This window comes from Leopardus geoffroyi, chromosome C2, assembly GCF_018350155.1.
Source record: "Leopardus geoffroyi isolate Oge1 chromosome C2, O.geoffroyi_Oge1_pat1.0, whole genome shotgun sequence".
Lineage (NCBI taxonomy): Eukaryota > Metazoa > Chordata > Mammalia > Carnivora > Felidae > Leopardus > Leopardus geoffroyi.
The window spans coordinates 124,599,408-124,610,829 of record NC_059333.1 but is presented as its reverse complement, the minus strand read 5'-3'; the positions used below and the strand labels follow the sequence as shown (position 1 = coordinate 124,610,829).

At 43.4% G+C, this 11,422-nt stretch overlaps 1 pseudogene; it reads left to right on the top strand.

The window, feature by feature from the left end:
• Positions 1–789: 789 nt before the first annotated feature.
• On the top strand, positions 790–9,285 carry LOC123610399 (annotated as a pseudogene).
• The last annotated feature ends 2,137 nt before the right edge of the window (positions 9,286–11,422 follow it).

The following is an 11,422-nucleotide window of genomic DNA, read 5'->3' as shown; positions in this document are numbered from 1 at the left end:
GAGCCAGCCTGGCACCCCATGCATCCTTCCCTTCTTCCTTCACACCTCATGTCCAGTCCATTAGGGAATCCTGTTTGCTCTACCATTCAAAATATATCTACCATCCAACCACTTTTCATTACCTCCATACTGGTCCAAGTTTCCATTATCTTTCACTTGGATCACTGTCAAGCCTTTTTAATAATCCTATGAGGTAGGAGCTCAATAAAGACTTATTTTTTTAATGTTTATTTATTATTTTGAGAGACAGAGTGTGGGCAGGAGAGGGGCAAAGAGAGAGGGAGACACGGAATCCAAAGCAGGCTCCAGGCTCTGAGCTGTCAGCACTGAGCCTGATGTGGGGCTCGAACTCACAAACTGAGAGACCATGACCTTAGCCAAAGCCGGTCACTTAACTGACTGAACTACCCAGGCATCCCTAGACTTATTGAATGAATAAGTGAAGCAATGTCCAGGTATGTGTTATCATTGGCTCTTGAGACCCCTTGCCATATTTTGGAGAGAGAGTGAAGAAGTAATATTTGGGCAGCAGGTACTGTGAGCCCTCGGAGGAGACAGTTGGGAAAAAATTGAAACAAACATGAAAAATACAGACAAGAGGAGTTAGTGGAATTGGGACTCTGAGTGGGAATCGGCAAAGGGACTCAGGTCACTGAGTGACCCGTCCCTGCTGTTGTGATTGCCTATTCTTTGCCTGTATAGAGACTGGCTGAACACCCTGCTTCCCTCTGCTGACCGGTCCAACATGGGATCCTGTGATGTGATCTCCAAGAAGCCCAAGATGGATGAATGATCTTTGCTGAAGACCAGGTGAAGAGAGTAACCTTCCTTCTCAGCTCTGGGAGTGGTGCATCCTGTGGAAGGAGAGAGTTGAATGGAATGGGCAAGCTCCTCCAACTGTGGCTGGAGAAGAAAGGGGAGGAAGTAAGGAAAAAGGCAAGGAAGGAAAGGTGAGGAAGACATATAGTTGTGGCCTGGCCTAGGATCCCTTCTTCTCCTCTGGGGCCACCCCATACCCCTCCTTCTCCCTCTCCCCATCGGAGATCCAGCAGCTGCTTCTAGCAGCTTAGGTCTTTTCCTGCTTTGAGAGTCCTTCCAGAAGCTCGTTGTTCTTTGCCCTCTTTTTTTAGTCATTCTTTCAGTGAACACCTAAAGCCCAGTTCCCTCCACTTGGACACTCAGGAGCTCTTCTCCAAACTGGCTAATGGAGTATGGTTTGGGAAAGTGCCTGGCTGGGTCCCCTCCATGTTGAGTTCAATTTCCTCCTTTGGGTGTGTTTCAGCTTCCAACTGGGATGTTTGCCACAGCAATTGTAACAACCACACTCTGCATGGAGGTTCTTAAAGCTATATAGGCAAATGAAAACCAGAAAGGAATTCTTAAGAAAAGCCAAGTACTTATCAGAATTTCCACTCCCATCAGACCCAGAAGCTCTGTACTAGCCTGCCCATAACTGCTTAGTGAGAATTATTTAACCAGCTTGAATTCTTTCTCTAACCACATCGAAATCCAACATCCTGAGGGAACGGGCAGTCTCCCCCCACCACTACCCTCTCTGCTCTTCCCCAAGCCTTCCCCATCCAGCCAGTACCATTGTTATTCACCGGGCTGCTTGAGAGAAAAACCTAGAAGTTTGTGTTTATTTTTCCTTCTCCCTCACTTCTTATCATTTCCATCAGTAGGGCCTGCTGCCTCAATGGACATCATGGACAAGTGCAGTGGTCTGCTAACTGGTCTCCCTGCTTCCACGCTTGTCTGCCTACAGACCGCCCTCCTCACAGCGGCCAGAGCCGTCTTTTCAAGGACGAGACAAATCCCCTCTCACTTCGCTCCAAAGACTCCCACTGCACTTTTGATTCGTTTCTAACTTCTTCGCATGGTGAGCGAGGCTCTGTGCAATGTGGGCTCAGCCGTTCTCTCCAGTCACACGTGCGCTGCTCTCTCCCTCAGCCCCACGGCTGTGTCTGTTCCTTCAGCGTGCTAAGCTTGTTCCTGTCTCAGCACCACAGGATTTGTTGTTGGCAATGCTTAAAATGCTCCGTGAGGATTTCCTCATGGCTGGCTCCTTAGTATTTAGGCCTCAGTCCAGTACTATTGCTCTATAATGAAACCTTCCAAAACTCAGTGGCTTCAAAACAGAAGTCATTTATTTTGCTTATATATCTGTAATTTGGGCTTGGCTTGATGGGAAAGATGCATTTTTGTTCCAAGCAGCATCAGCTGGGGCAAATCACCAGAGAACTGAGGATCTGCCTCTAAGATGGCTTACCCACATGGCGGGTAGCGTGGAAGCCTGGGGGGCCTTGGTTGTTCATGTGGCTTGGTTTCTAGAGAAGTGTCCCAAAAGATTTAGATGGAAGCTGTATTGTCTTTCACTTTTTTTTTTCCTAAGTTTATTTATTTATTTTGAGAGAGCGAGAGAGACGGAGCTCGAGTGTGCACGAGTGGGGGAGGAGCAGAGAGAGGGGGAGGGAGAGAGAATCCCAAGCAGGCTCCACAATGTCAGTGCAGAGCCTGACATGGGGCTCGATTTCACAAACCCTCAGATCATGACCTGAGCAAAATCAAGAGTTGGACGCTTAACCAACTGAGCCACCCAGGCGCCTCAGCTATATTGTCTTTTATGACAGAAGTCACATAGCATTGCTTCTGTTGTACTTTATTAGTTGAGCAAGTCAAAAGACCTGTCCAACTTCAAGTGGAGGGAACATGGAAGAGGGAGTTGAAGAGGGAGTGTCAGGGTTTACACAGAATGGAAATAGTGTTCTTCTGGATGATTCTGGGTATCGCTATCTGCCACAGCTACGTCCTCAGGGTGGCTTTCACTGACCACCCTGTGTAATTTAGCTTTTCTTCCCCACCCCTAGATAGTCATTCTTTATCACTTCAGCCTCTGCTTCCTTCGTACCTACCACCTACCATCATCTTAAATTATTTTGTCTTTTTATTTATTTGCTCACTTTCAGCCTTACACAAGAATATAAATCCTTTGAGAGCAAGAGCCTTGCATGAAGGGAGGCCAGATGGGAGGCTGATGCACTGAGCCCTGGCCGTTGTGGTCAGAGAGGTGATGGCCGTTTAGAGATATGTAAGGTTGGAGATGTTGGTCTTTGGAGACTGACTGACTATGGGGGATGAGGAGAGAAAGGAGGACACTGGGTTACCGGTCCATGTCAGATGGAGAAAGGGCTCAGGACTGAGGGAGTGCACAGCTCAGGATTCCCTGGCAGAGGCCATGCTGAGACCTGAACTTCTGGAAGGGTAAAAGAGTGTTATATGTGTGGGGAGGCTGGCTAGATGCACCCTGAACCCATTTCCTCTTTTCTCCAAGCTTCCAGCCACTTTCCCAACCCTCCTGCAGTTAGGTGGGGGTCAAGTGAAATTATGGTCAAAGAAATGCCAGTGGAAGCTGATGGGTACCACTTTCTCAGGTGACCTATTAAAAGCCACCACGCAAGATTCTGCACGTCCCCTTTCTCTTCCTTATAGGTGTGTTAGTGATGGCAGCATCACAGATGGGGTAGGCCTGGTCTCCTGAATGACTTTGTGGAGGAGAGAACCACTCCCTCACAGCCTTTTTTATTTTATGATGCAACATTTTTGAAGAGACAAGGGCAGTTCTACGGTGTCCCCGCATTCCGGATTTATCTCGATGTTTCTTCGTGTTGTTATTTAACTTCTTCCTCTATTCTTTGTATTTCCTGCCAACTGAAAGTCAGCTCTACAGCTTGATTAGATTCAGGTTAACTTTTCTGGTAAGAAATATTTCAAAGATAATGTACTTTAACATTGCCTCCTATCAGGAGGGACTTCAGTGTTAGGTTGTTCTACCTCTGGCGATGTTATGTTTGAAGACTGAGTTTAGATGGTGGTTGCTAGATTTCTCCATTGTAAAGACACTTCCCCTTTTTGCATTTAGTATGTAAACTATGAGGTAACGCTTGGTCACCATTCTAACATCCTGTTACTGAACAACATTTCATTTAATCTTTTTAGCATCTGTTGTGGTTTCTTCCCTCAGTTGTTTATATTTACTATTTTTCTAGCATTTTTCAGCAATTTACTATGTGCTGGGCATTCTTTTATGGTTCTATCTGTATTTTCTTTACCTCTTTCTCACTCTCTCTTTTTCCTCCTTCCTTCCTTCCTTTCTTTTTTCCTTCCTTCCTCTCCTTCCTTCCTTCCTTTTTTTCCTTCCTTTCTTTTCTCCTTCCTTCCTTCATTCCTTCCTTTTTTTTCCTTCCTTCCTTCCTTCCTCTCCTTCCTTCCTTCCTTTTCTCCTTCCTTCCTTCCTTCCCATCTTCCTTCCTCTCCTTCCTTCCTTTCTTTTTTTCCTTCCTTCCTCTTCTCCTTCCTTCCTTCATTCCTTCCTTTTTTTTCCTTCCTTCCTTCCTTCCTCTCCTTCCTTCCTTCCTTTTCTCCTTCCTTCCTTCCTTCCCATCTTCCTTCCTCTCCTTCCTTCCTTTCTTTTTTCCTTCCTTCCTTCCTCTCCTTCCTTCCTTCCTTCCCATCTTCCTTCCTCTCCTTCCTTCCTTCCTTCCCATCTTCCTTCCTCTCCTTCCTTCCTTTCTTTTTTCCTTCCTTCCTTCCTCTGCTTCCTTCCTTCCTCTCCTTCCTTCCTTCCTTCTTTCCCATCTTCCTTCCTTCCTTCCTTCCTCTCCTTCCTTCCTTCCTTCCTTCCTTCCTTCCTTCCTTCCTTCTTATCTCTACACCCAATGTGGGACTTGAACTCACCACTCTGAGATTAAGAGTTGCATGCCCTGCCAACTGAGCCAGATAGGTGCCCCTATATTTTCTTTTCTAATTTCACAGTAATAGAGATAATGAGAAAAATTTATTTTATAAGTGAGGAAACTGAAATGGAGAAGGTGTGTTAGCTTTCCACTGCTACTATAATAAAACACCACAAGCTATGTGACTTAAAACAATAGAAATTTATCTTAGAATACTTGAGTCAGAGGTTCGAAACAGGTCTCACTGGACTGAAATTAAGGTGTAAGTGAGGCTGCTTTCCTCTGGAAGTCTTTAAGGAAACATCTGTTTCCTTGCAGCTTTTATTTTTCTATTTTATTATTATTTTTTAAAGTTAATTTATCAGAGAGAGAGAGAGAGAGAGAGAGAGTAAAGTGCAAGTGAGGGAGGGGCAGAGAGAGAGGGAGAGAGAGAGAATCCCAAGCAGGCTCTGTGCACTGTCAGCACAAAGCCGGATGCAGGGCTTGAACTCTTGAACCATGAGATCATGATCTGAGCCAAAGTAGGACACTTAACAGACTGAGCCACCCAGGCGCCCTTTCCTTGCAGTTTTTAGAGGCTGCCTGCATCCCTTGGCTCATGGTTCCCTTCCAACTTTTTTTTGCTTTGGTCTTTTATTTATTTTATTTATTTATTATTATTATTATTATTTTAAGTTTATCCATTTTGAGATGGGGGGAGGGTAGACAAAGATTTCCAAGCAGGCTGTGCATTGTCAGTGTAAAGCCCAATACAGGGCTTGAACTCAAGAGCCAGAGGTTCAATGGACTGAGCCACCCAGGCACCCTCTCCCTTCCGACTTTAAAGCCAGCATTGGTGGACTGAGTTCTCATACATTATCACTTCGATCTTGCTTCTATTGTCACATCTCTTTTTCTCTGGGGACTTCATCCACTTTTAAGGACCTTTGTGATCCCATTGGGCCTACCCCAGGAAACCCAGGACAATCTCCTTATCTTAAGGTCAGTTCTTTAGTCCCTTTAATTCCATCTGCAACTTTAATTCTCCTTCGCTATGTAACCTAACATATTCCCAGGTTCTGGGGATTAGGACATGGACATCTTTAGAGACAACATTATTGTGCTGACCACAGAAGCTAAGTAACTTGCCTTGATCATACAGCAAGATAGCGGCAGAGCTGGGATTTGGGCTCTGGCAGACTGGTTCCAGAGCCCACATTTTGAATCCCTATGCTATGCTTTCTCTAAAAATGTACTAAGTTGTGAGGTTGGGATAGTTTATTATGACTTGCATAAGACATCCCTTCAGATTTCCTCTTCTTCTGATTTCATAAAGTATCATGAAATTCTCTATTACAGTTTGGCTTCCCATGCTATGCTAGAGTGTCTAGATCCAGAGTCTGGAACTTAGACTCAAATTTCAGCTAGACCACTTACTTGCTATATGATCTGGGCAGATTATTAAATTTCTCCGTGCCTTAGTTTCCATAATGTAATGTGTAGTGAAAAAATAGTATTTCCCCTATAAGGATGATTTTTTTTTAACTAAAATGATTATATACAACTGCTCTGTGTTAGTCAGGATTTCATTCTTTCTGTATATTTCTAAGGAATCACCTGGCCAGATTGGCTTTCTGGATCTTATTTTTCATCCACAATCACCAAGTAAAGGAGTCACTTGGAACAATCTTGCTACAAAGAACACAAAACTTCAGTGGAAAACAATTGACCTATTATAGTGACCACTAGAGCTGGTATAAGGATCCATTGATAAATTTTTCTAGAGCAAATACCACAATAAACTTGATCCCCTTTTAAAAACTGCTGTTAACTTTTACAAATTTTTTTTTTTTTAGAATATTGACATTTTGGCAGTATTTGTGTTTTATTGTCTTTTCAGAAACTTTAAATGGATTTTGATTTTTACCTAATGTCCTTTTTCTGATTCGGGATCCCATTCAAGATACCATATTGCCTTGCGTTATCTCCTTGGGCTCTTCTTGGCTATGAGAGTTTCTCAGACTTTCCTTGGTTTTGATGGTCTTGACAATTTTGAGGAGCACTAGTCCCTTTTGTACCATGCTCTTCTATTGGAATTTCTTCAATGTTTCTCTCATGGTTAGCTTGACATTATAGGTTTCGGGGAAGACAACCACAGAGAAAAAGACCCATGTTCATTATATCGTATCAAGGTACATACCATCAGTATGAGTTATCATTGTTGATACTGACCTTAATCCCCCGGCTGAGGTGGTCAGGTTTCTCCACGGTCAAAGTACTCTTTTTCCCTCTTTCCATACTGTTCTCATTAGAAAGAAGTCACTATGTCCAACATACACATAGAGGAGTAGGGAGTTATGTTCAGGCTCCTTCACGGGGTGTATTAATTTCTAGGGTTGAGTAACAAACTAACACAAACTAGGTGGCTTAAAATGACAGAAATTTATTCTCTCACAGTTCTGGGGGCTGGAAGTCTGAAATCAAGGTGTCAGCAAGGCCATGTTCTCTCTGAAGTTTCTAAATGTTTATTTATTTTTGAGAGAGAGAGAGAGAGCACACGAGCCTGGGTGAGTGGGGGAGGGGCAGAGAGAGAGGGAGACACAGAATCTGAAGCAGGCTCCAGGCTCTGAGCTGTCAGTACAGAGCCCAACATGGGGCTCAAACCCACCAACTGTGAGATCATGACCTGATCTGAAGTCGGATGCCCAACCAACTGAGCTACCTAGGCGCCCCATCTCTCTGAAGTTTCTAGAGAAGTTCATCTGTGCCCCCTCCTAGCGTCTGGTGCTGCTGGCAAACCTTGGGTTTCCTTGGTTTGTTATGTAACACTCCAGTGTGCCTGCTTCCACTGGCACCAGGTGTTCTTCCCCTGTTGTCTTTGTCTGTGTCCCTCTGTTATAAGAATACCAATTATATTGGATGGGGGCCCACCCCAGTGATCTCATCTTAACTCGATCCCATCTGCGAAGACTTTCCAAGTAAAGTCACAGTCACAAGTACTGCGGTTTAGGACTTTAACATAAATTATTTGGAATTCTTCTGCACAGGAGATTTATCACTTCTCCCCTATTCATTTATTTATTTAATCATTTGTTTACATCAGTATGAGTTAACACTTTGCTATATTTATTTATTAACTCCAGAAGTCATTTTGGGATTTTCTACATAGATAATCGTGTCGCCTGTAACTCCTTCCCAATCTGCGTATCTTTTTTTTTTCTTTTTCTTTTAAGTAAGCTCTAAGCCCATTATGGGACATGAACTCACAACCCTGGGATCAGGAGTGGCATGCCCTACTACTGACTAAGCCACCAGGTGCCCCCGTCTGCATATCTTTTATTTCCTTTTCTTGTCTTATTGTAGTAAATAGGACTCCTAGCACAAGGTTGATTAAGAGGGGTGAGATAAGGAGGCACCTGGGTAGTTCAGTCAGTTAAGGGACTGACTCTTGATTTGGGCTCAGGTTGTGATCTCATGGTTCGTGAGTTTGAGCCCCACATCCGCCTCTGCGCTGACAGTGGGGAGCCTGCTTGAGTTTCTCTTTCTCCCTCTCTCTGCCCCTCCCCCACTCATGTTGTCTCTCAAAAGTAAATAAATAAACATTTGGAAAAAAAAAAAAGAGGGGTGAGAGAACGACCATGCCCCTCACCCTACCCAGCAACAACAGCTCAGCAGAGTGTATTGGAGTATAGAAGGGCAGGCTCCCGGAGAGGGAGTCTGTGGGACCAGGGAGAATGGATTTACATATGAAGAATATCAGAACACTGCAAAATGGCCCCTGTGCCACACCAAACACTGGCCTCAAGTGGCAGCGATCTGTGGTCCTGGGTTAGGAGGTCTGGTCAATCAGTTGACTAGGGCCTAGATCTTCACTAGAGTGAGATACCAAACTTTCCCCAAAGCACAGTGCCAGCCAAACACCCATGTGTCTGCATTCCTGAATGGCAGATCCTGAGTGATGATGCAGGCGGGTTCCACAGAGATGAAGTCGACCTGCTCTCAAAGGTGACAATCCCAGTGAGGGGGTTCTGCCTTCCGGGTGTGGACACCCTGGTGATCACTGATGCAGCTCCAAGTTTGAGGTTGGAGACATCATGCTGATCTGTCATCACATCAACCTGCCTGGTTTCTGTGGTTCGAGCCCTCTCAGAAGGCCCAATGATGACAGGTTTGGAACTTGTTTCCCTGTCATGTCTGAGGCCTATGACCGGGATGTGAGGCAGAAGGCTCATGGTGCCTGGAAACAAATGGGGGTGCAGAGAAAGCTTCAGCAAGGCACGTATGTGATGGTGGCGGGCCCCACCTATGAGACTGTGGCCTCACCTGCTGCAGAAGCTGGGTGGGGGCAGATGCTGTCGGCGTGAGCACAGTACCAGAAGTTCTAGTTGCAAAGCGCCATGGACTTTGAGCCTTTGGCTTCTCCCTCAACACTAAGGAAGTCATCCTGGATTATGAAAGCCAGGAGACAATCACGAGGAAAGTACTAGAGGCCGGGAAACAAGCTGTGCAGAAATTGGAACAGCTTGTCTCTATTCTTACGGCTGGTACTCCACTGCCTGGCAATGCCAGTTAACCAGTCCTGGAGTGGCCTCTCCCTAATGGGATCCAAGTAGGTACCTCCTACTTTGGCCCCTTGCTGGGGTCACACGCCTCAGCCACTAAGTAGGAGGAGAAAGGAGAGCAAGATTCCTTCCTTCACCTTCCCCTTTCCTCCCACCAGACCCTTCTGTGCTGGCTCCTCTTTGCTCAGTTGTCACAAAGCTCTTTTCACCCCCTGTTCTTCCCCGAGAGCTAGAGCCCAAGCCCGACCACACAGCTGTGTGTATGCCCTGGGTGTGGCTTGGGCTGTCAAACTTGACACGGTAGCTGCTGCTGTCTTTTTGAGATAATGTTTTCACATTCCTGGAGACTCAGTTCTGCCTCCTCCCAAGCACTAGAGACCACATAAGGGCCAGTCCAGTCCAGTCCAATACCTCTTGGACTTTAATACTGTCATAAATAAATACATTTATATGTATTTCTCCTACTACTTTATATATATATATATATATATATATATATATATATATATATATATGGCTTATTTATTTATTTATATAAATTTATATATATTTCTCCTACTACTTTATATACATATATGACATATATATATATATATATATATATGGCTTATTTATTTATTTATATAAATTTATACATATTTCTCCTACTACTTTATATACATATATGACATATATATATATATATATGGCTTATTTATTTATTTATATAAATTTATATATATTTCTCCTACTACTTTATACACATATATAACATATATATATATATGACTTATTTATTTATTTTTGAGAGAGAGTGAGAGAGGGAGTCAGTGAGAAAGGTGGACAGAGGATCCGAAGCAGACTTTGTGCTGACAGCAGAGAGCCCTATGTGGGGCTTGAACTCACGAACCGTGATTTCATGACCTGAACTGGAGTTGGACGCTTAACTGACTGAGCCACCCAGGCAGATGAAATGGGAAAAAAAAAAAAAAAAAAAAGAATGGTGAGAGAAGGCATCCTTGACTTGTTCCCAATTTTAGGGGAAAAGCATCCAGTTTCTCACTGTTAGGTACGATATTAGTTCTAAGGATTTTTGCCCATTTGGACAATCTCTCTTTTTTTGTTTTTTAAGTTTTTATTTTAATTTCAGTATAGTTAGCATACAGTGTAATATTAGTTTCAAGTGTACAATATAGTGATTCAGCAATTCCATATGTCACCCAGTGCTCATCACAGCAAGGGCACTCCTTAATCCCCATCACCTATTTCACCCATCCCCCCCACCACCACCTCCCTGCTGGTAACCATCAGGGGTATGGTAACTGGTAACGTAACTCTTCTCTACAGTTAAGCGTCTGTTTCTTCTCTCTCTCTCTCTCTCCCTCTCTTTTTTTCCTATTGCTAGTTTGTTTTGTTTCTTAAAATCCACAAATAAATGAAATCATATGGTATTTCTCTTTCTCTGACTTATTTACTTAGCATTTTACTCTCTGGCTCCATCTATGTTGTTGCAAATGTCAAGATGTCATTCTTTTTATGGCTGAATAATATTCCATTGTATATGTATACCACATCTTCTTTATCAATTCATCAATCTATGGACACTTGGTCTGCAGCCATATCTTGGCTATTATAAATAATGCTGCTATAAACACAGGGGTGCATATATCCTTTTGAATTACTGTTTTTGTATTCTTTGGGTAAATACCCACTAGTGCTATTACTAGATCATAGGGTAGTTCTATTTTTAACTTTTTGGGGGACCCTCCATATAGTTTTCCAGAGTGGCTGCACCAGTTTGCATTCCCACCAATAGTGCATGAGGGTTCCTTTTCTCCACATCCTTCCCAACACTTATTGTTTCTTATATTGTTGATTTTAGCCATTCTGGCAGATGTGAGGTGATATCTGATTGTGGTTTTGATTCACATTTCTCTGATGATAAGTGATATTGAGCATCTTTTCATGTGTTTGTTGGCTATCTGTGTATGCTTTCTTTGAAGAAATGTCTGTTCATGTCTTATGCCCATTTTTAAATTGGATTATTTGTTTTTTTGGTGTTGAGTTGTATAGTTCTTTATATATTTTGGATACCAACCCTTCATTGGATATGTCATTTGCAAATATTGTCTCCCATTCCATAGGTTGCCTTTTAGTTTTGTTGATTGT